At 35.8% G+C, this 27,454-nt stretch overlaps 1 long non-coding RNA gene across 1 annotated transcript in view; it reads right to left on the bottom strand.

The window, feature by feature from the left end:
* Positions 1-239: 239 nt before the first annotated feature.
* LOC119153207 overlaps positions 240-27,454 on the bottom strand; it is a 559,933-nt gene continuing 532,718 nt past the window's right edge. The window contains exons 5-6 of the long non-coding RNA XR_005106089.1: positions 20,872-21,037; positions 240-315 (exon numbers count right to left, since the gene is read on the bottom strand). This is a non-coding gene — a long non-coding RNA (uncharacterized LOC119153207). The remainder of the gene's footprint in view (positions 316-20,871; positions 21,038-27,454) is intronic.

Here is a 27,454-nt window from a genome sequence, read left to right on the forward strand (position 1 = left end):
CAGAGATTTGTATCCGAAGTTAACTGATTCCTCTCAAATTTAGCAGTCTTACACATCACTCTGAATGTGTATTACACAATACTTTGAAGTGTCTGATGCTGGAAATGTATGTCAGAAGTACGATCTTGGATTATGAGCAATGGAGCTAATTCTGTATTTCACTTGATGTTTAAATCTGAACTATAGATCAGTAGAACCATTAAAATACAATAAGTAAAATATATTTACCTGCTTTGAGGACTGTTGATGGGGAAATAATATGGGTCTGGGATGTAAATCTCTTATTGAAAATGACAGGCCACCTTTAACATCTACCTAGTGGGTGAAAACACCAAACATTTAAAAACGTTTTTGGTTTAATACTTTGAGGACTGTAACCTGACCTATGCCATGGACAGATGGAGGGCTATGAAATTCTGCTAATGTAAGGGAAGTACCTATATACCTGTTTTGTCTACAAAGAGGTAATATGACTTTCTCAATACCTTTTCCTTTGCAAACTTGCACAGTAACAACTCCAAGTAGTATCCCTTGCAAAAAACCTGAAGGAGTTCTTCTACAGTCTCTAGTTAAGACTTGTAGTTGGACTTCTCAGAGACTGTAGATTTTCTAGACACTTCAGGAAGTGCATAATATTTAGCAAAAGTGGGAAAAGAGGCTCCAGGTGGTTGTACGGCAAATATCAAATATGAGAAAGTTCATGGGAAAGCCATTGATTCTGCTTGAATTGCAGCCAAGTGGACCTTTAATAAGAAAAACAGTGATTTTGGTAGTGTTCTTTTACACACAAAATGCCTTTGAGAGAAGACTGGCAGTTCCTTGGGTCTTTCAGCTTCTGATAAAAAATAATCTGTTCTTGTAAGGTCATTGTAACATCTAATTTTTGGAGATTTGTTTCCACAGAAGTGTGAAGTTTAAGAAGGAATACAGGCAAGTTAACTACCTTCACTACATGAAAATCAGAATTCTCTTTAGGTAAAAGCTTCAGACGGATCCTACCACTTGTCCTTATGGAAAACAGTGCAAAGGAATTAACTGCAAGAGCTTGAATTTCAGCTATCTTTGTTGTAGAGAAGAGATTGTAAAGACTATTTTCACAGATAAATGCAGAAGACGGCATTCAAAAGATTCAAAAGGATGTCACATAAGAAGATAAAGGACAGGAATTGCTCTTTTCTGACAACAGGCCAACTATTAGTAGCCTAGCATGATTTGCAGGGATTTCTGATGTGAAAACCGAGCGATGAAAAGTCCTGCAGCGAGAGCTGCAAAGCAACATCCAATGTCGAAGCGAAGGGGTTACTGAACTTTAGTTTAAGCATTTAGACTCTTCTATTTTAAATAAGTATTCAGCATGAATCACTTTTGGTAAATTTATACAGGGCTGTTGTCTTAAAACTCCTTTTATCTCTTAAGGGGTTTGGTTATATAGTCTCTAAATACAGTTCAGATTGTACCTGTACTGAAGTATATTGTGAGAAAAGACTCGGAGCGAGCACTAGAGAACAATATGCCAGAAACTGGACTCTACAGCTGTTTGCATACAGCGTACAACGCCTGTTTGTCTGGTATGTTAGGCTTTCACAGGTGGTGCAATTTTGACCGGCAAACGCGAAGAACACTAGAAAAAGAGAGTATAACGGTGCTTGCTGTAAGAGGGAGAAGTTTCTCCAGTGTACTTTTACACATTTTATAAATTGAAGGCAAAGTTTGTAGTGCTAATAGTGTAGGTCCCAGGGACACTCACCACCAACCCTTAGTTAACGAACAATGGGATTCCGATTGCTTTGTCTGAGCAGAATTTATATCAGAAGAGCAATAGCCCATATAGATATAATGTAAGGAGAAACGATTCTTGGTGGAAACACAGCATAAGATCTTCAGGTAGAGACTGTTGCTGAACACAGACCTGCTGTGTGTTAAATGGATGTTTAACATGAAAGAGGAGACTTTTTACAGAGAATAGCATATTCTGAGGAAGTGTCTTCTCAGGGCACTGCTGCCACTATTGACGACCCAGGGGTGTCAAAGGCACCAACTATACTCTGAAGCAGGATCCTAGAGACAAATTTACTTTAAAGTAAGACAAAATCAAAATATTGCCTAAAAACTGGTAGGATGAGATCTGAGAAGAACTTATTTGGAATAGTAACTTTTATTTCTGTAATTAGCAAACCCTTTTCCAGTATGGAATTGAAATTAATCGAAGTGAAATGGAAATATACATTAGAAAAATATTAATTTGTTTAGATGACCTGAAAGAAATAGGTCAGCTTAACTTCTTCCTGCAGCAGGAGCTTACTGTAGAAAATGAAGAAAGAAAATGCATGTATTTTCTCCTGGCTTAGTCTATCTATTCTTTGAGATCTAGCCCCACAAGAAACTGAGCTTTACAAAATGACCCATACAGCATCCTGGAGAGCATCAATATTTCTGTCTTCAGAGTAATGGTCTTACCTTTAAAGGAAAATTAAGTGGTAGAAAATATCCATTAACAAGTGAGATGATTCCAAGCAAAGCTTAAGGAAGAAACAACTCTCCCGTTCCTGTAAGGGCTTGTAGTTTTCCTGTATTTGAGACCCGAGTTCCACAGGGTTCCCGGCACTGGCAGTCTGCTCTTCTCCAAGACATACAGTTAGAGGAGGGAAAAAGCATAGGGAACAAGACCCTCCACTCCATTTCCACATCAGATGTGCTCAAACAGTTTAGCAGTTGATGAACGAGCAGCATCCTCATAAGCAGCTAAGGAGTCTGAAGGAGGATGCCAGGGTACTCAATGAATCAGCACTGCTGAATTTTTAGACAGTGACATACTGACAGATGAATGATAAATATTTGCGCGTGCATACAGGGGGACTATAACTTGTACACAGTGGGGCTATATTCTGAGATTTCCATTGGAGGAATTTTGTGGTCTCAGAACTACAAGGGTGTACTGCTACTAAAGGAAACTGAGTTTAATACCTGATGCTGTTTCTTCTTCCCACGTGCCAGTAACTTAACTGAGGAGTTTTTTGTGGCTTTTGAAGTGGCTCAGATGCCAACATCTCTTCATGTCCTGTTCTAAAGATGGCATGACAAAGTTAAGAGAACAGGTCAAGAGACACTATTAGTTTCCCTGATTCCTTCAAAGAAACTGGAGCAGGGTTTGGGGGGGAGGGCTTCAAAGAGTCAAACAGCATCAAAGGCATGTGTATGAAGCTAGGAATTCAGTTTGGTTTAAAAGCAAAGATAGGAAAAGAAACGTGCAAGACTTGGAAGGAAAAGCAGGTAGCTAATGCAGAATCATGAATGTGCTACAAAGATACAGTGGACTACAGCAGACTTCAAGAACATCGAGAAGAAAAGCTCTGATCTGGCCAAGCAATGAAAGGAATTATGATTAAACGAGTTCTGTTCACTATGTGGACAGTGTGCAAAGGGACATGGCTTCGAAGAGTTCCCTCATGGATACAGCTTACATAAAAACTCCATCACACAACTAGCACATTACTACCCGGAGTCCAGCATAAGCAAACAAAAGGACTTTTGAATTTGAAAAAAGAATGTTGCGTATTTGTCATCACAGTTGTTTCCTTCAGAACTATTCCCACATTTTGCCTTAACTAATCACATTTTTAAAGCCATCTTTCCAAAAGTCTGATTTTAAGATTTCCTTCCTTTCCTTCACATGCCACATCAACAGTTTGTCATAATAACACTTAGCAAATCATAATTGTAAGTTAGATTGTAAAGACTGAACAGATTTTCTTCGCAACATTACGCGTATCTGTGTGTTCCTGGAAGTGACAAGTATTTAAGACCACATTCCAAAACAAATAAACACTGCTGAGACATTAGCTAAACTTCTCAAAATGTGCTAAAACAATGCTCCCATTGAGTAGCCTGTTAAAAGAAAAAAAAAAAAAACAAACCAACAAACTATATACAGCATTTAAACAACAGATATCAGTGACATAACTAGTTTACAGTGTGTTTACAAAAAGACTGTAAGAAGGCAAGTGTTTGCAATGACTAATATGCTCTTCATAGAACTTTTAAAAATAATTTTCAAAAGCTACATAAAACCAGTGTCTATACTACATTCATAAGTACTAATGCAGCTCATTCAGACAAATCATAGCTAATTTGAAATGGAAGGCACGTGGTAGACTGGGCTGAACCAGTTTTGTGCTGCGTTGTGGATGTGGCATTTTGAAGTACAACTTGATGAGTGGAGTTGTGAAAAGTTGACACAAAACCAAGGTCAATGACAATGGTGTGACAAGGAATTCATTACATCTTTTCTTTCGCCTAAGGCTGAATTCTGAACGCACCGATTACAACATGGAATATCAACCAATGCATATGTTAGTAAGAAAACGGAATACATATTATTTGCATTGTATTTTTTCATTAATAATGTGGGTTGTTTTAATAAAAATTATCCTTTTTAATACATAGTGAAAGCAGAGTGAAGCTAAGTGACTTCCTCAAGGTCACAGCAACTTTGCAGGAAAAATGCAACTAAGACAGAATTATTTCTAAAGGAAGTGGTAAACAACATGATATAGAGCACTACAGAGCCTGGTTTTAGTTTCAAAGACTTCTAATTTACTACCACTAAATTATGAATTCATATAATAAGGGATTAAAAGAGGTAGCCTACTTTTATTTAAAACTGTATCAAAGTCTCACGTTTAAAGAGATTTATGTGATTTAAAATGTATCAATTCAGAGCTATTCTTTGATTAGAGAAGAGTTATGTAGAAGGTATTAGGGAAAAATAGAAAAAGAAATGCCGAAACATTACTACTGGTACTACAAGATATGGAACGTCTCTGACAAAGCTTGTGATGCACAAATTGTGCCTACAGCTGTCTGGAAAACAGGTTATTTTTTGTCTGGTGAATGTTAATAACTCCTGAAGGTAATTTTTCCTATTATATTTGGTTTATATTTAGATTTTAGGTTTTATTTTGTATTGCAGTAATGGGACAATCACTCCATTTCTGATGCTCTTGCTATTTATAACACTCTTGTACTGCAGGGTAGAACTGCAATAAAGTATATATACTTACAGACCTTCATTTAACGGAGTTCAGTTTGGTGCATATATATTAATTGCTACAGCACTTGAAATTCCCAAAGGAAACCCTGCCTTGCTGGTTCTTCAAACAATGCTTGTTCTAATTCTGTAGCAGCTCCATTGAAACTGTAGTTGCAAGTTTCTGTGAAGTCAGTCGGTGTATGATCTTATGAACATTAAATCTAAAATCCTAACAGCAGTAACTGTAGAAATACTCCTCCTCATTGACATCACAGACTTTGTCTCCTTCATGGTCTTATCTCGAAAGAGACCGAATGCCCTGAAGTCAGGTGACAAAGGAACCGCTTAGACCTCAGCCCGTTTCTGTGTCATGCCATTAACTACAGGCTTTTGGGCACAGAGCATTTTTCAGTTCCGAGACAGAAAAGAAAACTTTAAGTATGGACCTAAATGGATGAATTTAACTTCAGTATCATAACTGATTAGAAGATTTGACAGAAGTTGGAACTGGTACTACAGAGAAAAACACTCGCAAGGGATAGAGGTAGTAGGACATGCAATAAACGGACTGGCAGCTTCCCTTGTAAAAGTCTGTAAGGAAGTGAAAATATATATTATGTCTTAGAAACAACCAAATATCCACATCTGTGATTTTTAGTGTATGGTAAATAAGTGAATTACAGTTCCCACTGTTGTGATATGAAATTCGTGTGTGGGTCCATCAAGACGATGAGAATGAAGTCAGAGAGGTGCCTGTTTTGTAAAAGAACGTTTTTTCCATTGGTAATGGCACCTCTCTGTGCAAGTTTAATATGGTTAATATCGTTTGTTGTTTTCACTTACACAGCTTCCAAGGAAAGCCAGAAAAACTGTGACTTAAAGCCCATTTGTAAAAGAAAATGTATAAACTCCAAAAACAGTTTTAAATTAAATTGTATTAAATTAAATCTCAATAGTAATAATTTTTTTTGCTTGCAGAAAAGACTCATATCATAAGGATTATTTCCTTTCTATAACATTACAGAAACATTTAGGTGAAAAATGAGTTTTCTTTCCTCTCTTTTCAATCACTGAAATTACATGAAGCTTGGTCCTTCTGCACAGAGATCAGAAAAAAAATAAACATTTCCCTTTTTCTGTTCACTTTTGCAGGTGGATTGGGTAAATGAAAGAAATTAAATAATTGAAAAACACACAACTGTGGACAATAACTGAAATAGCCAATTTCTCCTCTGGTAGATTTTAATTTTATTTGCTATTTTCTTTAAATCTCATCAGAACGGTGATAGTAAAACATCAAACCTTTTCTTTCTAACAAGGTGGTTGCATTTTCTTTGTTGTCTTTAGCACAAGGCACAATGGGTGACTTTCACTTTCACTGAAAAAGAGTTGCATAAAGAACTGCTCTGCTATGGATTAAAAGAACTCCTGTCTGTCACGTGTGTATCATTACTACTTCTGTTGCTATTTAAAGGTGTTACATGCCCATGTTAAAAAAGCTCTGCCCAAAAGGCTCACAAATTAGAGACAAAAGAGAGATATGTGAGACCAGCCTCATTTGAGAGACTTTCTCTTTGATATCTCTGGTAAGTTGAGTCCACTGTTACCTCAAGAATATGAGGGTACATGCTTCTTATAATATTCCAGGGACCTCTGTTGGGGAAGACATGGACCTAAGGAGTCAACAGTCTATGTGTTCCTAGAGAAACTGGACATTCCTCATTTCACTACAGGAGGAAACCGTATTTGTCCATGGATATTCTCATGTCCAAATATTGGAGAGGCTGCATGGAGCACCACCTTCACATTTCTGCTGGCCAGGCAACAAGAAAAACAAAAAACGGTATAAAATTAAATTATATTTTTATGGAAGCTGAATTATTTAAGTACTTATATTGAGGTACTACAGCTTATAGCAGCACTGTATTGCTAAAAGCACCCAGGGAACATAGATCACATATAGCATAAAGGAAACTGAGTCTTGCAAAGATTATGTAATTGACAAAGGAGATCACCAACAGAGAAAGCCTGAACTACTTCTCTCCATTAGTAAGGGCAGAGCCAAATCCTTCTTTTCTGAAGCGAAGGTCAATTGAGATTCTGACCAGTTTGAAATCACACTTCAGATGCAGATTCTTTAGATTAAATACTCTAGAATCTTTAGTATCACTCAATAGAATGTAGATGTAAAGTGTTTTGGTTTGGTTTGGTTTTTTTCTTTAATAGTAAGCAAACCCTTGATTGTATCCACAAGACCATGGTCAAACTGTAACTGTGACAACAATATAGTTACTGTGTGCCTCACCTCTCCCTCCCTGCTCTTTATCCAGTAATATAGTACAAAATCAAAGATGATCATTCTGTATATGAAAGCAGCAGCAATATCCAGCTGAGTCAAAAGAAAGTTCCATTGGGCTGGTTGTCAGGTGGAGAAAGGCTGCGTGTAGGTTGTCTCCACACTGAGTCAAATTTTATTCTGATAGAAAAGAGTTGAGAAATCCAAAGACATTTTATCTTTCTTTTGTTCACCCTGAGAGCCTACAGTTCTCTGCTAAAAACATTACAGTCTGTTCCTTGCTATAAATAATATAAATGTTGTAAAAAAATAATTAAATTAGGCTACAAGACCACAAGAGGCTAAAAGAAAAAGAATAAATTATAGTATTTGGAGAAGTCTGAAAATAACTTAAAAGTCAAATGTATCTGTGCTTACGCCCCTATTGCCAAAGAAATAATTTATAGATGCAAGAAGTATGGAAAGATGTATCATTTAGTTTTCAGTCATGAAGTAATCTTGTTTTAATGGCAAGTAGAAGACGTTACCTGCTAACTAGTTAGAAGCATGACAAATGACCAAACATATACAGGAAAATATAATTATAAAGCTGACTTGATACAGATCTCAAATTACTTCTGCTGGAAATAAGTTAATGCACCTTGTCACATGAAATGCACTGATTATTTTATTGTTACTTTGATAGTGCATATGTCTCCTGAAAAGTAATTTCCTAAATCTGCATTGTATACTGGAATAGGTCACTGATTCAGAAAATCTGGTCCACCAGTAGCACAGAACTGTCTTCTTCCTATTTCTGTAGAGGTCAGAAACCGTCAGTGTTTTTAAAACAAAGTAGTTAAAGCCAAAATAAGAAAAAAAAAAAAAAAAAAAAGAAAAAAGAAGTGAAGAAAGAGTAAGAAGCAGGGCAGGTAAAGAAAACAAGAAGTACTTTTCTGAGCAGCACTGCAGCAAGGTACCTTCTTAGTTGTAAGATGCAGTACATCAGATTTGCCCAATGGAAATGTCTATGCACTCAGTACTCTGAATTTTTATTCTTCCTCTGTCCTTTCTACCGAAGCTGTAAAAGTATCAAAACTATGTTCTGTAGCAAAGCTGCTGCAGTTTGATTAATTTGCTGAATACAGTCACACCTGCAGATCTAAATGTCAGAGATAAACATTATTAGTTTTCAGTGTGTGGCCTAATTTTAACCTGTTTTGAACTCTATCAGACACATTAACATCTGCAGTGAGTTCTAAAAATTTTTAAAAAAACATTATTATACAAAACAGAGAATTCTCATTTTCAAATTACACTACTATACAAATAACGTACGAGAATTTTCCTGCTATACTTTAGATAACACTATCTGCCTATTCACAGTATTGTTAAGAATACTGAGAAACTGTAATTTTGTCATCGAGGAAAGTTCACACATTTTAAAAGGTGATCATTGTATAAATTATGCTTCACAAGCATCAGTAAGTGACTGCTGTGAATTTTAGTAGTAATTGAACACGGCTGGGCTGTGCCAGAGGTTATAAATATAATGTATTCAGTTCTCACACACAGCGAGTAACATCAGAACATGAGGTCTGTTTACCAGGTGCAAGTGATGTGCCAGAATGTTCTGAGATCATAAGAAACTGGAGTATCTCTAACCTCACTGATGGCACCTGAAGCTTCCTTCTGGGCTATGGCAGCTAAGGATACATTCAACCCCAATCTTCTGGATTCACATTTTCTGATGGGCTGCAGCAGCATGGGACGCAGCTCGAGAAACCTTAAGGATTACTCTAGCCTATATTAGATAATTAACAGAGGTCTGTAGCGTGTGTCGAAGAAGGATGTACCCCAATGAGTACCCCGCTGCCTCGAAAATTACCCCTGAAGAAGAATGTCATGGCATACTAACCACACTGTAAGACTGTGAACTACACTTTAAGTAGAATTGGTTGAAAGTATGATCTCTAACATTTAACAAATATTTCTAAACACAATTTCTCTGGATCATCCAGAAATGTCACTTCCTTTCACTAAGAAATGGCAACTCAACAGACAAAAGCCTGCTGGAGCACTGGGGAATAAATTTGTCAGCAGACAAAAGATATTTTCAAAATATGTCAGTGCTATTATTATTATTGTTGTTGTTGTTATTATTAGTTTTTATTATTATTATTATACATAATTCTTATTTAATATAATAAAAGTTTGGATTCATAAACTTTTCAAAATCAAAGCTGAATCAAGAAAAACCATTCCTGACCTTGCCTGTGAACTGAAATTGCTGTATAAGGGTAAGATATGAAGCAGTGGAGTTCCACTGAAGATCTAAGCTCAAGACCTCCTGCACTGCTTGCAAAGTATTCAGTGTGTTCCCTTCCAGGGAAAACAAAATGGCTTAATTTCAGGCGTATTTTGACTGGCTTTATAATTCCATAAATATTATTAAATATTTATAGATAGCAAACAAGGGAATCCAACCCAAGTGTTTTCATGAGGTTGAATCAGCAAAAGTACCATAGATAGTTGAAAATATCCTGTTATAGCTTCTGGAAATGTAACTTCCATGAAGTTTCTGAAAGAATAATTTATTTTAAGATTCCATAGTTGAAGAGAAGAGCATGACAGGAATGTGATGGAGTAATCAATATTCTAACATGAGGAGTTTTAATCTTCTACTTAATTTTATTTAAACCAATATTTTTGTGATTATAAAATGGTCTTCTCTAGATTAGATAACTGAAAATCTAAATTAAAAAGATAATGAAAATTTGTCCAAAATAAAGCAGATATTAGGTAACTTCATTATCCATAATGTTTTTTCTACAGTGTTAATTATGTCAGTTCTGTAAACAGCTCAAAATGCTCTTAATCTGTTTCTCCAATGCATTTGTTAATACGTATGCACACTTTAAGTTGAGATTAATTTATATTATTAGTGTTAAACCCATAATGGTATGTAAGTATCCATATCAATACATTGTCTGGCTATACACATTCCCGAAGATGTCAGTAAAATTATGAGGAAGTACTGTAAAATAGTGAAGAAGACTTCACAACAGCTGTCAGGAGAATCTGACATAGCTAAAATGCACAAAATATTTAGATAGGTTGCCACAAACTTCAAAGAAACATCCTTCAAGTCCAATCAGCCATGAGAGAAGGCACTTTTAACACAGGCCTTGGACTATACCACCTTGCTGTTAAAACTATACTGCACAGAACTGTGCTTTTAATGATTGCCTTTTACTTATTCTCTTTTGCAGCCACAAATTAATAAGCAGAAGCAAATGGCAGGCCAAATTTGAATTGACTGTAAGGAACCAATTTCCACCAAAATAAAACGCAATAGATAAGCAAGCAAAGAGTAGTTGCCTTGCAGCAGTATGGTATGTCAATGAGAGACATCAGCAGCTCAAGTGGCAACTCGGAGAGACTTTCCAGAAATGACACTGGCCCACCTGCTGTATGTCATTTTACAGCAATTCCACAAGCATCTGAATACAATGGAATGCTCATCAGCTTCATGTAAAATGCATGACAAAAGTACCTCTACTTAAATTGCATATTGCCATGAGTAGGGATAAGGTAGGTGTCTTTTTTCTACAGTTTGTATAACAATGAACCAGCTAGAAACCCTACACTGAAGTTACTTAACATTGTTTATTTTGTAAGACTTTTGAATGTTGAAGCAGATAATGGAAATACAGGAAAATAGCATTCACAAAGTCAGCGAGTAGCCTTTTCCAGTCCATGAAAACTTACTCAGGTTTGAGATTACCAGGTTATTGGATTCCATATAATGACACAATATACAGGACAAAGAAAGTCTAAGGAACACCTTTTAAATGTGTAACAAAAAATAGTCCTGGTTTTACCTTGTGCATATCGAGGCCACATCCTATCAGAAGAACAGGGGCCTATAGGACCAAAAAATACTAAAGTTGGTATTTCTAGAAGATGAAGCCAAAAATGAGTGATTGCCTTCCTCCATTATGGTCAGGTTTTACAGTATGTGATCTATTCATAAATCTTGAAACTTTCTCAGATCAGATGAATGAAAAGCTGGAACTGTGATGCTAGTAAGAGCTTTGGAAATAAATAATAAAAAAATAATCTTAAGCCTATGTGGCAAATGGTAGAAGGTACAATAAAGAAATTCCTTCTATTACCCCAAATGTACAAAAGGTGAACACAGGAAACAGGAAAATTCAGGAAAGAGGGGTCAAAGACACCCTCCAACTATGGGGTCATGAAGGGAAGGTAAACTAGTTTTCATTAAACAAACATCACTACCTTATGAAAATAATTTGAGAGAAAAGCTCCCAATGTTTTAAGGATGGCGTATGTATCCTGTAAGAAAAATATAAAAAGGTTTTGAAGTTGTTTGTCTCTCTATAAGCCAAGTTCAGGGACGCCTGTCACTTCTGATCAGAAAGCAGACACAGAGTAACAGAGAAGGGTGTACAACCCCGTCCCATATAGAGCTACTACTGCTGCAAACTGAAATCTGAACTCAAAGTGGCTTCTCTATATTACACCATTTAAGGAGAAAAAAAAAACCCAAACCCACAAACAACAAACAAACAGCTTCACAAGATTAAAACTAATAGTTTTGCCTTTCTATATTCCTACTGTACTATATCTGTGTATCACACAACAATTGCCTTATGGGTGGAAATGTTTTCATACCATTCCAGACACGGGAGGAAAACTGATCTCAGTGTTGCAGTGTGGAGGATCAATGCTGAACTTGCTGTCTGGGAAGGAGCAGGGATCCTAGACAGTTCCTTCCACACTGCACCTCATTCCTATATACAAGAGCAACCTACTAGGGAAACATTACAATCGAACATTATCGTTACCTTTGATATTCTATTTTTTGCTATATTTTTAAATAATAGTAATGCAAAAATCCACACCTTAGCTCTTCATGAGGATCAGACACTAATTTTTTTTTCAGTTTCAGACTCATTCATTCAGTACTGTGGAATGTTAAATTCTTGCTTTTCTCATACAAGATTTTACTTTACAGTAAAGACTTAACCATTTTGGTATTTAAAAACAACAGAACATAATCGGATTACTGTGAGTTCGGAAGTGTTTTCACATCCCATACTTTACATGCATTTTTAATAAGCATTTGTTATTACTGTTCTGTAATATGGAAATCCATATTATTGTTAATATTGCACAAATTCACAGCTAATCACATTATAGTACCAAAGGAACAATTACAGTATGTGAATGTGTATAAAGATTAATATACATATCCTAATAAATCTCAGCTGACCCATTAATGTATAATGGGCCCAAAGGAGGCCTCATATCCTTAGTATATAAATGGCACATTTCTTTCCCCCTCTATTCCTTTCCTCATTTTGTTTTATATGTACAGACTGCCATAAAAATGAAAATTAAGCTATGCAAAACTACTCTGAAACATCAAGAGGATAATCAAAAGCACAAACCACTTTCTTTTCTTATTATACTACAAGAATCATGCTAATATTTGACATGCATGTACAATGAGCTTTTGGGGTTTTTTCACTCTTCCTTTTGAGAATAAGGCACACACCCATACCACATGCACTCTGCAATGAATAGCTATTACAGGTGGGTTAAGGGAGGAACTTTCGGTTTTAATTGTAAATTATAATGGCTTTTTCTTGATTTAGGGCATACCTTCAGCTGTTGCAATTAAATCTCTTGTAGTTTAAAATGAAAGGAAAAAGAAACAAATGATCCTTTTTGTTATGTAAGATATGCTTTATAATATCACTACACAGTGACAACTCCTGGTCCTCCTGTCACATCCTGTCCCTTAAACCATGCTGCAGAAAAGCAATTTTCTGCCTCAGAAGCACTCTATTTTTTAAAAGTTTGTCTTTGGGCAATTTTCAGGTCTACTAGAGCTGCACAACTGTATACAGATGAGAAAGACCCAAAATAGGGCAATTTATTTGATTCCTCCTCTTCAAAACATTTAGCTGAGATTGCATATCCAACAGAGAAACCCCAACAAGAATATTCAGAGATGACCTGCAGTGACACATATCTTTTTTTCAAAAAAAATCTGCATTAAACATCTTCTCCAGACTCCTCAGATAGTCTAGATTTGACTTTTGTTTAATATGACCTTTAACACAAATATTTCCCATGATGTTAACAGCTAATTTCTTTTTTAAAGGAGATTGTAGGAAGCAGTCAGTTAAATAAAACACTTACCAAATTTTTCAGATGAAGAATGGGGGGGGTGAGGTTTTTATTTTTGGCTGGGTGGGTGAGCTATTGGGGTTTTTTTTGGTTTTGGGTTTGTTTTTTTTTTTTTTTTTTGTTGGCTTTTTTTTTTTTAATAAATAAAAGTGTGCATTCATTTGAATCCAGCTTCACCTCTCTTGTTAGAGAGTAAAGAATACTTGGATGGGAAAATACGTCCTCCCAGTGTTCAGCTCCTGGTAACTTAGCATTTATCAATGCCTGAAGCTAGTTTGACCTCAGTATTCTCCTGGTACAGTTCTGCCCTAACACAGTAAGGGCACTTCACAATAGAGCAAAGGCCTCGCCTTTATAACCATCCACATCTTGAAAATTACTTTACCTGCATGAAAGTCTTTAAGGAATTAGGATAGCTTCAGGATTTGGATCTCAGTTTGCTATGAATGTAACATTCACTAACATATCGTATGGAAAAAAAACCTTGATAATATTTTTGGAACTTTACAAAAAAGCTAGGTGACTTTTTAAATCTGAAAACAAACTATAGACTCCACATGTCTAAATATGTCTAAAATCATATTCATATTCAAACTAAGTATGTATAATTTTGAAAGTTTTAAACGAGACTTGTAGCTCATTTAGTCCTAAAGACCTAAATTTCTCCATCTAATTTTTCTATTGTTGAAACTTTTTTCAACTGAAAACTAAGTACATTTAGTTTCAGAATTTCATGCTGGCAGACAAATCAATTATGCATTAAAAATCAATATTAATATTGGCACAAGAAAATAATAAGGCATAAAGAATATCTATAACCATAGAAGTTTCTGATGAGTAGATCAGACCCCACAAGCTGAAGCAGAAGCATGAATTTTCTTTGATAATATATAAATACCTTTAGTATGAATGCATTTTACATTTTTCTGTGCCTGGCACGTGAGTATGTTTAAATATTAACTGAAAGAGAAATGTCCATTTTCTATCTTTTTCCTAAAGTGTAGAAATTTATTATTCTCCATTATAGAATTAATATTTGCTTATTTAGCATAAATAACTTAACCTTTGTGCCAGAAACCCTACCACACTGCCAGGGCAGCACCTACAAGATCATGCACTTGGCCCTGAAGAAAAAAATTTACCTCCTGTGGTGTCTGTCTCGATTTGCCTTTGATACTGGCTCACAAAATCTGGACACATACTGGATTATACTGGAGATAAATCTAGCACCAGGAGAATGGAGAACCTTACTTGAAGGAAAATCAGATTGCCAGTTATGTTCAAATTCATGCTTTAAATTAGTGGAGAAGTCATTTGTTGGCATATATTGCTGTGGACACAGAAGGGAGGAAGACCTTTTTGATTGAGCCCATTATGTCTGCAAGGACTAAAGTTGCCTTAGTGCGTCCTGCGGTCAGTTCCTGAAAAAATGTAGTAAGGAACAGTGTAACAGACACAGAGATGAATAAAGCTGTAAATCACAAAACCTTTGAAAGTGGCTAAAGAGGAATATAATTCTTTTAAATTACCTTAATCTCTGATACCGGCTTTGGACTACTTGAATATTTAGCTGTGCAAGAAACTAATTGATGTACATCTTCCTGGCTGGCAAACCTTCAGTTTGGTTGCTGTTTGTTGTCAATTGGTTACAGCTTGTTGACGATTTGCAAGTGCAGACTGATGCTCTATTCATTTTGGTTTCTTTAACAGTAACGCAATGGCAGCGTGGGTCAGAACATATTTACCAGGAATAAAAGCAACAAGCTGGTAATGAAAAAGAAAATAATCTCCTTGGCCTTAAATTCCCTTTTTTTTAAACCTCAGTAATTGCATTCCATTCATTTGTATATTTGTGCTGGTTCGGTATAGCTTACTAGCATACATTCAAACTCAGGATAACATTTGTGCCAGAGTCACAGGACCTACTTCACAGCAAATCTGACTATTGACAGTGCACTCTGATAAAATGCATGCTAGGTTTCTTTAACTATCTTATGTAGTCAAGGGTCCAGAATGCCTTTTAAACATGCTTTTGCAAAACAATCACAAAAGCATACACAGAAAACCTGTACACCTGACAGAAAGAGAAGTACTGAAGAAATGCTGTCTCTGAAATCCCAACGGAAGAATATGAAGCAAAGTATATTGGATATATAAGATACCTTCCCCCCTCCCCCACCTGCTGGGAAAAAATATTGAAAAAGACTATTTGCTTCCAAAGACTTGTATCTATAACATACAAAACCAAATAACATGAATTCTATTTTATGTGAATTTTCAGTAACTTTCATTAAGTCAGCATCTTCTTTGTTACAAGAAGTTAAACTCCTAAGTTGAAAGGTGTTTTACCAATGACTATTCAGTAAAAAATTCAGCAGCTGTCCTTAAAACTGACATTGGGGTTTCTCCTTTCTTCTCCGTGGAGCCTATACTAACCATGAGGCTAGGGTTGAGCTTTTCCTGATCCTTCTATCGCCTTTCATATTCTAAAGTTTCTCAACATTAGTGATAAATACAGGAGACTTGTGTAACAATGATGACTAGACTGTGCATCTCTATGGAGTTCATTTGGAAGCTTGCTTCCCTCACAATCCTCATGATGGAAAGGCCTGTGCCTGCAGCCAGGGACACGCAGAGTAACACAGCACGGGCCAGAAATCTGAGATTAGGAACGGTTAGTGAGCTACAGATCAGCCTTAGCTATGAATCTGGACACCTTCACCCTGCTAATGTTCTCACTCTTACTCAGCTGCAACTCCTACTCTGACAAAGATGCATCTTCCTAGGCCAGGAACATGAGATTTGTGGCATCTGTCTTAATGCCACACTTTCTACTAACCAGTTCACCTGACTCCTTTCAGCATCTTATGCTGAAATACATCACTTAGTTCTCAGTACGTAAAAGAGTTGGATGCCAGTCCAAGTATTAGATGCTTGAAAGCTAAGTGATATTGTACTCTGTGGTGCTTGCACAGAAGTCCCTTATTACAGTCACTACAAAATTGTAAAATTAGAAAGCAAAGAAAGAGAAACAGAACAATAGAAATGAAAATAAATTTCTGAAATATCTTTTCCTCCTTCCTCTTGCTATAAGATATCTGCAAAATAATAACGCCAACTTTATTTCAACTTTGCTGCATAACTGTAATAAAGTAACAAGAATATATGCATAACTTTGACCTAGATGTTTGAATAGTAGACAAGACGGCTACTTAGTTACCTGAAAATATTGCCACATGAATAGCTAGTGCTTCCTAAATGTTGTCACTCAAAAGGCTTTGACACCTCTTCAGAGCCCTCTCATTTACTTCCTTTCCACAGCAGCTTTCCACACTTAAGCTTAGATTGCCCCATAGTTTAGTAGAGGAAGTAGTACCACCATTCATATTTTAAAGTAGTTCAGTATTTTAAAGTATTCAAACAAATAATATTATCAAAATTATATTTCCCTTTGAAAAGGAATAAATTACCTTCATGATTTACATGTATATATATAATTTTATTTTTTCCATTTCTGTTTGCAGTGTGCTAACAATTTTAATGTCACATCTGATAAATTGCAGATGTTATTCAAGTATTTACCAGCATTTTTGAGATTTTTATATGAATATTTTGATTACTGAGAATTATCTGTGAGTATCTTTGAGCTCTGAATATTTTATGTAAACCATCACTGACTAGTGTTCTCTATTTTAATTGGTTAGACTTACACGTGAGCAGTTGAGATGATGTAGCTAAATAATCAATGTAAAATCTCAACATCAGCAAATCACTTTTATGTATTTTCTAAGTTAAAAACATCGGGCAGGGGGAATTGTTTTGTTTTAACTGCTTTTTACCAAGCAAAAGATCAAATAAGTCATTAAGAGTCATAAATACGGTTCACAAAAATTTGCTTTTTAATTAAGAAAAACATTTCTGTAAACTTTTTTTTGTTGAGTTTTCTCTTAGTACCAATGGCAGCATGGGGATTCCAGTTACTTCTTGGATCTTTTTTATTATGTCTGAACATTTTAGCCTTACCTAAGGCTAAAATCCCAGTCTGTATGTGTGTCCTGTATCTCTCTCCACTGATTTGGTTAACCAAATCAGAAAAAAAAAGCAAGTCTAAAAGATAATTAAGACCCTACAAGTTTCAGGGATGGAGAACCAAATTAATACCCCCAGGGAGAAGAATGTGGGTAGAATCCAAGCATTCTGAAAGGAGCTGGCTGGGCTACTCAGCATTCATGGAGCTGCAGACTAAGCATAGCTCTCGTGTCTCAGCCAAAGAGGGTAACAGAAGACAAGAGAAATAGGGAAATTGGGGTTGCAGCTGAAATTGGTGATCTTACAGTACAAAACCCCCAAGATTTCCAAAGGAAAGCTGGCTTTATTAGTTCTAGCTCCTGAAACATCAAGTTTCTGCTAGTTGGCAGTTTGTGTGACTTTTTTATTTACAATCCAAGATTCTATTTTCAGCATGCTCTTGAGTTTAGAAAGAAGAAAATGAAATAAAAATGAAGGGACAACTTATAAATACAAAGAAAAAATATAAATTCTTTTAGAGCAAAGTCCTTTACTTAGCTGAGAGCAACACTGTTTAATGATAGTTTATACTTCTGGAAGTTAATGCCATGTACACAATCAATCAACTTTTGAACAAAGCTGCAAGGAAGTGTCCCCCTATAGCCTTTGTGTCTAGTTCAGAGCTACAGGCTTCAGAGGGGTAAACTGGCCTTTAAGGCTTTCTGTGTTAGAGTTTACACTGGATTTTTCACGAAACTCCTGAAAAATAGTTGAGGCTTTAAAAAAACCCCAATAAAACACTCAGAGGTGGATTAATCCCACTGTGACACAATAGGCTAAAACCAAGATTGCGTTCAATCTCACCTTCACGTAGAGAGAAGATTTATAAGCATATACATACAACATTTACTATATTTATTTATCAATTTACGCTTCTCAATTTTCTTGATTTAAGTCCCCTTCCACTTTGTAAAATGTCAGAATTGAACAAAATACCGAATACATGCAAAATGAAATGGAAACAGTATATTACTGAGTATAGAACCATCTGGCAGATGACAGTGAAGGCATGGCTGTATCAAAGAGAAATTAAAACAGGAAAACAATATCACAAATTACTGGCATGCTTTGTCACGTCTTTCTAAAACTGGATGTAGGCAAAAGTAAAAAATCCACCATTTTTTGAGCTACCAGAGAAGCACTGAGAAATGGTAACCATTGTATCTGATCATCTCTGGTCACATCCTAACTTCTACAAAATTGCTACACTCTCTTATTGAGGACAGAGCAGTTGCTGTGGTCCCAACAGAGCTTATGATCATCCAATCACCTGTTATTAGTATACCAGCTGCTCTTGCAAGATTTCAAAAAAATATCATCATAACTTAAAACAATGAGTTTGATCTGTATGCCTGTACTTGGAATCTTGCATGGAAAACAAGAAATCCTGAGTCTTTAACTGTTGGACTGTCTAAAGTTCTGCCCTATCCATTTTAAAGGAAAGCAGCTACATGCACAAAATATATGATCAAACAGCAAGTTATTCCATACAGCTACTGTAAAGCTACGCACTATCCTTGAAAGATATAAAAATGAGTTGACAGACAACCTTAGAATTGAAACACAGTTAAAGTGGTTTCTCAAAAGATGAATGGTTTGAAAGTCTACCCTGCCCTCACGGTTTAAATGCAACCTTACCATCATACATCACTGAACTAAATGTTGCAGTATGTGGTTATGACTACCACAATGTTACTAGATGAAAAGGTGCAGTAAAGGTATTCATCCAATGCATTTATTCCTTCATTTTTTGAAATTATTACTGTGATCCCAGACCAAGATGAACACTTAATTCTGTTCTAAGAGATTCACCCAAACCCTCAAAACCCAGCCTGATACTAATTTACCTGTATACTCAAATGTTACCCCCAAAATTACTAAGACTGTCACATAGTTGATACAGAAGGAAAGAACGTTGATAGAGCATAGCCATTTACGCAAATCTGCTGAATTTTTGCCCTCTTCCTTCTCTTCTCTGCTCTGTCCCCTGATTACTAGTAGCCAAGGAAATCAGTGACAATGCTAACACATACCTGAGGAATGTCTAAATGGCACACCTACTCATTCTTTAAGCAAGATATACATACACAACATATACCAGCCTTTCCTCTTGCTGGAAGGGTTCCTTTGATGAAAAGGCATTATTTTGTTAGGCTGGTGCCATGATAATGCTCCTATTAATATTTCTTTTGAAGCTTCTTTGGTCCTTTAAACTGACATACTTCAAGTACACATATGGTTGAGAAAAATAATTAAAAAATAATCAAACATTACTTATCATATAGTCATAAATCATACATCACAGTTGTCTGACTGTAGTCTGAATAGGAGATAATTGCAATAATGTGGTTAATACTGAATGGCAGCTGGCTAAGTGACTCTTTATGGCAACATCTTTAGATTAAATACATGTAATCCTTAAATAATTTCCAGCCTTAGATCCTGTACATATTTACATTTACAGCTTCCAAAGTGTTCCCAGCCAGGCTAAGTATGTTTTGTATCTGGGTATGTACTTTGTAATGTTCTGTGTTACAGTACCGTAAATATTCCTGAGCCATGGGTGGCTGGCTATTTCACTATCTTCACACCTGTTTTCAACACTGAAAATTTCTTTAGGCATACTGGATATCTCAAGCAGGATAAATCGGCTGATATAGTCTTAAATGACCTGAAAACTTTTCCAGTAACAAACTATGTAATTTAGACAGCCTTATAGAACTGCTACAGTTACTACATCATTCCTGGACTGCCCTGTGGGTATCAGAATTTCTGCAGTGTTATGATTTCACCCTAGGCATGCTTCCTATACCAGAGAGTCCTAGAATACAGCCTCTAGTTAACTCCTACACTTGGGAAAGTTTTGTCTTGCCATATTTGGGGCGTTATGACAAATTTATACCATTCCACACCATTTAGCCAACACAAAGTAGCAGGAAGAGGGGAGAGGTCCTTCTTTGCTGTCAGGAAGTATCTCTCTCTCTCTAAATTAGTATTTTGGATGATTGTTTCATATAGTTTGAATAGGTAGCACATGCTAGTGTTCTATAAAGGCTTATAAATCTAAAATAAAAAGTGTTGTTAAATACCTCAAAAAAACCAAGCAAACAAAAAACCCCTCAAATCCCAAACACCTGCACGTGTGTGTGTGTGTGTGTGGTTATGCTTAAAAAAGACAAAAAAAAAAAAAAAAAAAAGGAAACCCCTCAGGTCAACACAGATTTTTGAAACAAGTTTCTTTGCACCAAGGAACTGCTTTCCCCATGTGGTCACTCACCAATATTTATAAAGGAAGGTCACTTTGAATGCCACCAGCAGATGAAAAAACAGGAGGGAAGGAGGGTTTTTCTGTCTTCACTGAGCTGGCTGATTCTGCCAAAGTGATAGCCGATATTGACATTACTCAAGGGAAAGGTTGTCGTAGTCTCACAGTCCCAGCTCTACTGCAGAAACAAAACAAAAACAGAATGAAAAAATATGTGTATACTTTTCAAACAAAAGTAATGCTGAAACATTAAAACTCCAATGTCTAGAATATAAATAGCACTTTAATCTTGGCTTTGAAACAGTTACCTCAAATCTACTTTAAAAATGATTTGAAAAGACCACTAAGAAATTGAATATCCTCCTGTAAAATTAATCAATCACTTTGAGGGTTTAGTGGAAAGAAATGGCCATAAACATGTTATGTACTCAGCTGGTGGTAGAAGGCAGACAGAAATTACAATTCTGTTAAAAATAAGGAAAAGCTGAGATTTGAAGTGAACATTGCAGAATACATGGCAGGGAATAACAAGAAATTTTATAGGTGAACACAGCTATAGGTGAACGTGGCCCATAGAAAACTAAAGGGAAAGGTGAAGGATTAATGAAGGATTCCTACTTATGTATTTATTTATTTCATTTTCCTAGCATCTGTGTGAATTATTACCTATATGGCTGATACATCCTAAAAGAAAAAACTGTGATGAATAAATAAACAGCTCTAGAAATCTTCAATAGGGTCCTTTACCTTGCAGGGAATATTATCATTGGCTTTTGATACAATTTCTGCTGCAGGGAAAGACTTTCAAAGCTCAGAATGCTGAAGTATTGCCAGGCACTCAAAGACCCCCTGCTGTGCACGTCAAACTAAGAAATCTCTCTGAACTTGTCGAATTAAAAGTCTTCTCTTTCTCTCTGCAACCTCTGCATGAGCTGGGAAGCTCTGTCCTCATTTTTTTTAGGCCTTCCATGATAAACAAATGGAGCCTGAAGCATCTTTATTCTTTTCAGGCACATAATTAAAATTCTTTAAAAAATGTAATTGAAGGCAATGAATTTCAAAAGAAGGTTCTAGTTAACAACGACACTAGAACAGTTTCAGTAGGCCATATTGCTTTACCATTCAATTTTGTTTCAAAGGTAAAAGCGAAACAGCTTGTTAAGATCCTGGGTGTCTTTTTTAATTTATTTATTTTGTTTGTACATCAAGAGGTTGCTCCAAACTTAAACATCTCAGCAGGATTTATGCTTTCTGGAATGTCATAAGACTTAATTACAGAAACAGCAAAAAGGAGTATACTACTAAAATATGAACAAAGCAGAAAGTATACTTAGTTTCTCAAAATCATTATTTATATAGCCCCTAAAAAATTAAAGTATTTATTGAAGAATTTGTATTTTCTTGGCAAGCTTCTTTCTTTTATCCAAATCACTGCAAAACTGCAAATTTTTTTGAATCTAATGATGCATAGAATGCTGATTTTCTTTGATCACTATTGCTGTAAACCATTGTAATGATTACTTCTAATAGTTATTTTTGATATTGCCAAGGAATGAGCAAGTGTGAATATAATGAATAATTTCAAATTAATATAAAAGGAATGATAAACTCTCTCTCTGGATTTGAATACCAGGGATTATCACACAACATTAACTAAAGGGCAGTAGAAGACAAGACAGTGTTTCAGAAAGTCATCTCCAAGGTGGCTTCCTAGAGAGCTCAAAATCTAAACCAAATATTTTTGTATATCTCTTTTAGGATAACGTTCACCATCCCTCTTTATTGAAAGCAAAAAGCTTCAGTTTTCACCTGTTTTTTCCCATGCTGTGTTCTTAAACTGGTACTTCTGGCTATAAATGACCGTATCACATGTACTTTTTTTAGGGTTTTTCCCTAGAGAGACCGGATATTGAGATGGTTTAAGGAAAGTTATTTATGACTCTTGCAGCATTAAAAAAAGAAAGGTGTAGCAAGGCAGCACTACTCCCAGAACTTCTGGGTAGCACTCTACTTCTGATAGTTACAATGCCTCTGGGAGACCTGAGACAACGTAGCTAACATTGCTGCTTTTCATTCTTGGGCAGGGAGAGCGCAGTGTGTGTTCTGCAGCAGGTCAACAATTGCTGTCATGGGTAGAGAGGTAGAAAGACTTGGCACCACTGGAAAAGGCAATGCCAAAGTAGATCTAGTAAGAGCAAAGCAAGGCTCTGATTACACTATCAAGTCATAGATCTGCAACTCAGGCATTATTTCTTTCTTAGGTTCTTTCTTTTTTTTTTCCTTCTTTTTTCTTTTTCTTTTTTCTTTTTTTTTTTTTGTTTTGTTTTTGTTTTTTTGGCCTTCAAAGTTAAAATTTGTACAGTACAGGGCACAGCCCGTTCCAGAGGCCATAGTGAACAGGTAATACAGAGAACAGTGCACCAGGTTTGGCACTTTGGCACAAGAACAGCAGAACCAAAACCTACATCATATGTTCCTACCAGTGTGTTGCTTTCCAGGGTGCAGTCTACCATTAAAACCAACCAAAAGAATGAAGCAGTCCCCACTATACCTTCTATACCCCTGTATCCTTACTGGGAAAAAATGAACTCTTCTTAGTCTTCCCCTCAGACATACTAGGGTGATTTATGAAAGCATATTTATCATCTTTGTTTTTAATTGTGTCTCTTAATGTGCCATGAAATCAACAAAAAACATAAGCATAATCAACAAAAAACATGAATCAACAAACCCCCATAAAATAAATGTAGGCAAATGAGTATTTTCAAACTTAATTTCTGCTATAAAACTGAAATAATGAGAGCACTGGATTATAAAAAGTAACTTGTCTTTCGCAATACTTTGCCCTGTAGAATGTGAAGGACATTGGACGAAAAACTGTAACAAAGAGACTACATCTGATATTTTAAGAAAAAAACAGTGTGGCCCAGCATGAGTATTTAAAGTCTGTTTGCAGAATGAGTAAAGGTTTCTTTAAGTTCACTGAGCGCTCACTGCAAAGTTTAGGGAAGATCAGTAGCTTAGAAAAAAAGAGGCTACTGAAATATGAGTCACATCTATGAACAAAAGTGATCAAAGTCTACTTGGCTGCCAGAGTGTCTTCAGTTTATTCCACTGCAGTACACATCTTACTTGATTGAAAGGTGTGCGGATATAAGGCACCCAGGTCTCTGTCTACTGTCACTGGGCCTGAAATTCTCATTTGTCATGTCTGACTTCCTTTATTGATTTCTTTTTCCTAAGCAGCAGCAGCTGAAATAATTTCTATAACATTTGAGAACACATTTACAATATGATAAATTCAGATTAATTCCCCTCTCCCCTCCAACCTAAAATTATTTTAAGAGCTGTAATAAATTAAAAATTATCCAATGTCTGTTTCCACTCATATGCTGATACTATGACAGTTATACAGCCATATTGCACATTCTTACATATCTTGAGGATCTCAGACACCTTTCTTGGCAGAGAAAAAATAAATAAATCTCTTTTTGCACCATTGTCACATAAGAGGTTAATGCAAGTAATTTATTGCATCAAAAGACACTTACTGCTTATAAACACCTACATCTTATATGCCATAAAACGAATATCTAACTTGGCTAGAAAATTAGGATACCTATACTAAAACTCTCCAAGGTGTAGTTTTGATCCAGTAGTTCAACGTTCTGTAGACAAAACTGTTGGCAGATGTTGCCTCAATTATTTGATATAAGGTACTGCTATTTCAGAAGATGGCAGAAGAGGGAGTAAGCGAATGTAAACCCAAATTATGAGTTCAATGAGAAGTATAACAGCAAGGCATAATATCTCAGCTGCTCGCTCTCTTTTCCAAAATAGCCTAATTTCCATTTCCTAAGATATATACTGTACAAAGTTAGCGTACATCAGAATTCTAAAATTTTGGTGACTGAAATGTTCCTCCTTAATATACCTGTGTCTAGAGTATTTAGATTAATACAGATTCATGGCTTTTTCACGCGCTGTTAGGTTCTATATTCTGTAATTACAACAAACCATGACATTAAATGATAGATTTAAATCAGAGATTAAACCAGAACCATGGGGGGACAGAGGAAGGAACCCCTTAGTGAAGTTTGCTACCATATGACAAGCTGTGTAGATTCAATTAAAACATTAAAAAGATATGCTTAACCTTATAAACAGTTCAATTACTCACATCAGTACCAAATTTAGTGTTCCATATGGGGTAGTAATCACAAAATAAAAAATGTTTCAAGAACTATTTCACATTGCTTTTTCTCCCCTCCAACCCCCCCCCCCCCCCCCCCTTGGAGGTAGGCACTATGATCCTCCCCCCAAACATGAAATATTAGAAATTATCTGAAGTACTCAAAAGTTTTGCTTTACCATTTATCTGAATTGAGATATTAGCAGATGGCAATGAGGACAATAGAGAATCAGTAAAATAGACCCTTGTTTAATTATCATGCACTTAATCCAGCTATTAGGCCTAATGTCTTAGAAACAAGATTAGAGTAGGAAAGGAAAAAAATACTTTTCTTGTTATTCTGTCAGGATGTAAAAGTACAATATTGAAAGTAACTACTAATGATATGAATAAAATCTGAGTGAAATCTTTCTGATGATTTTTTAGAGGATCCCATAAGCGAGCATACCATCATGAGCAGGTGCATATTATAGAGTACAGAAAGTCTGATGCCCTTTTTGCCACAAAAGGGAAGAAAGGAATTGATAACACTTGACAGAAGAAGGTAAGCCTGTGTCAAAGTAACTCATTTCCATAATATTGTGCTGTATTTGCTGCTTTCTTTGGGTTGCTATTCTCTCTTGAATACACTAATACTTCCTTATCACCTGTATTAGAGCTATGTGGCCCCTAATTCCTCCTATTGCTAAATTTCTTTGCTCCATGTTTTGCTAAAATCCATGTATTCTACATTGTCTCATTCTGCACTGTTCCTGAAAGCTAACAGCTGTCAGATCCTTGCAGAGCTTTGACAATAACTAGCGCTTCTGTTGAGGCAAAAGCAGCCTGTATCACTTCAGTGACGGGAACGGTACTCTGGGTGTGAAAGCAGAGTAGCCTGACAGGTAAGTCTCTGCTGCATTTGTCAGGAAGAAAATCTACTTTGTTAATAAATAATTTCCAGCTCTTCGTAATGTTAGATGATAGGATTATTTATTATACTTAAAATATTGTCAGTCTGTTGGGACAGAAAACCTTCAAAAAGGGTGAAGAAAAACAAAGAGTTATTTTTTTTTAAGAAAAACACCAAAAAAGGTGTTGTGCTGCACCTGAGATGGCGAACGGGGTGAGAACGGCCCCTTCCCATGTCACCTGCAGGATTTTCAAGGGTTTTTCTGTATGAGGCCCAATTAGCTCAGGCGGCACCTTACAGGGAAGCTGAAATCTACCCTTTTGATACAAATGTTCTTCAAATGATAAAAATCAATAGTGAAAGGTTCTCACACACTGAGTCTCTACGCTGTTATTAATTCTCATAGTCACAATATGGCAAAATGGAAAAACAGCTTACAGAGAAGGAATATACAGACACATCAAATATATTACATATATTTTTTTGTTTGTTCTCTTTAATAAATATTAGCAACCAGTGTAGTTTTTGAAGTTCATGATTTCTTTATCTTTTTCCCTGGATATATTCTGATACTTTTGAAGTCAATTTAGAAGGTTTTTGAAACAAAATGCTCTGGCAGCTTCCTCCTTACAACAGTTCAGTGTAAGCCACTGATGGCACAGAGTGCGTCTGTCAGATTCAGTGCTGAAGAACAGAACAGGGAACCAACATAGCTATGATAAGCAAACACTTTATACCAGGACAGAAATTTATGTTGTTGATTATTGCATAGTGTTAGAATGCTATGTTACAAGTTCATGTAAACACAGCCACAATAAAAAAAATTGAATTCTGAAATATCTTTGCAGACAGAATTAAGTTTGAAGGAAATTTAGAGAAAATGAAACACCTTTTGAAATGATCACATTATATACCGTAATGCTAATATTTGTATTCAATAATACATCAGCATAAAGAACTGCTGTATGTGGTAAATTAAAGCTTGTAATATTTTACATTTGAATTCAGAATTTGTGAAGTTCTTATTTTCAATTAACGTAACATGGATAGCTCATACAGTGTTTTTAGTGATACAATTTCTTAAAGCAGTGTCATTGTAATCTCTTACTTTACAGAAGTTGGATGTCAGTTCCTAAAAATAAGTATTTTCACGTTACCTGGAGTTACTACACTGTAAGTATTCTCATTTCTTGAATTCCTAGAGTCATTAATTTAAGCAAATGCCAGCTATTTAGAAACTTCCTTAAAAAAACTTGTTAGCCCCAGAGAATCAACAAAGAAAAAAATTCATATGTACTAATCTTGACTTGCTGTATAACGCAACAATGACATCTATACACTTTCTCTCTTTTTTTGAGAATGGCAAGTTTAATACCTTAGATCTTTTAAACTCATAGGATATATATTGGTAATATTATCTCCTGTACAATTAGGTTTCTTAAAATTTGTTTCTTTTATCTCTCTGGATACTCTTTTTGATTTCAAACCAACATCTTCATTTTCTAGTGAAA

The sequence above is a fragment of the Falco rusticolus genome, chromosome 1 (genome assembly GCF_015220075.1).
Source record: "Falco rusticolus isolate bFalRus1 chromosome 1, bFalRus1.pri, whole genome shotgun sequence".
Classification (NCBI taxonomy): Eukaryota; Metazoa; Chordata; class Aves; order Falconiformes; family Falconidae; genus Falco; species Falco rusticolus.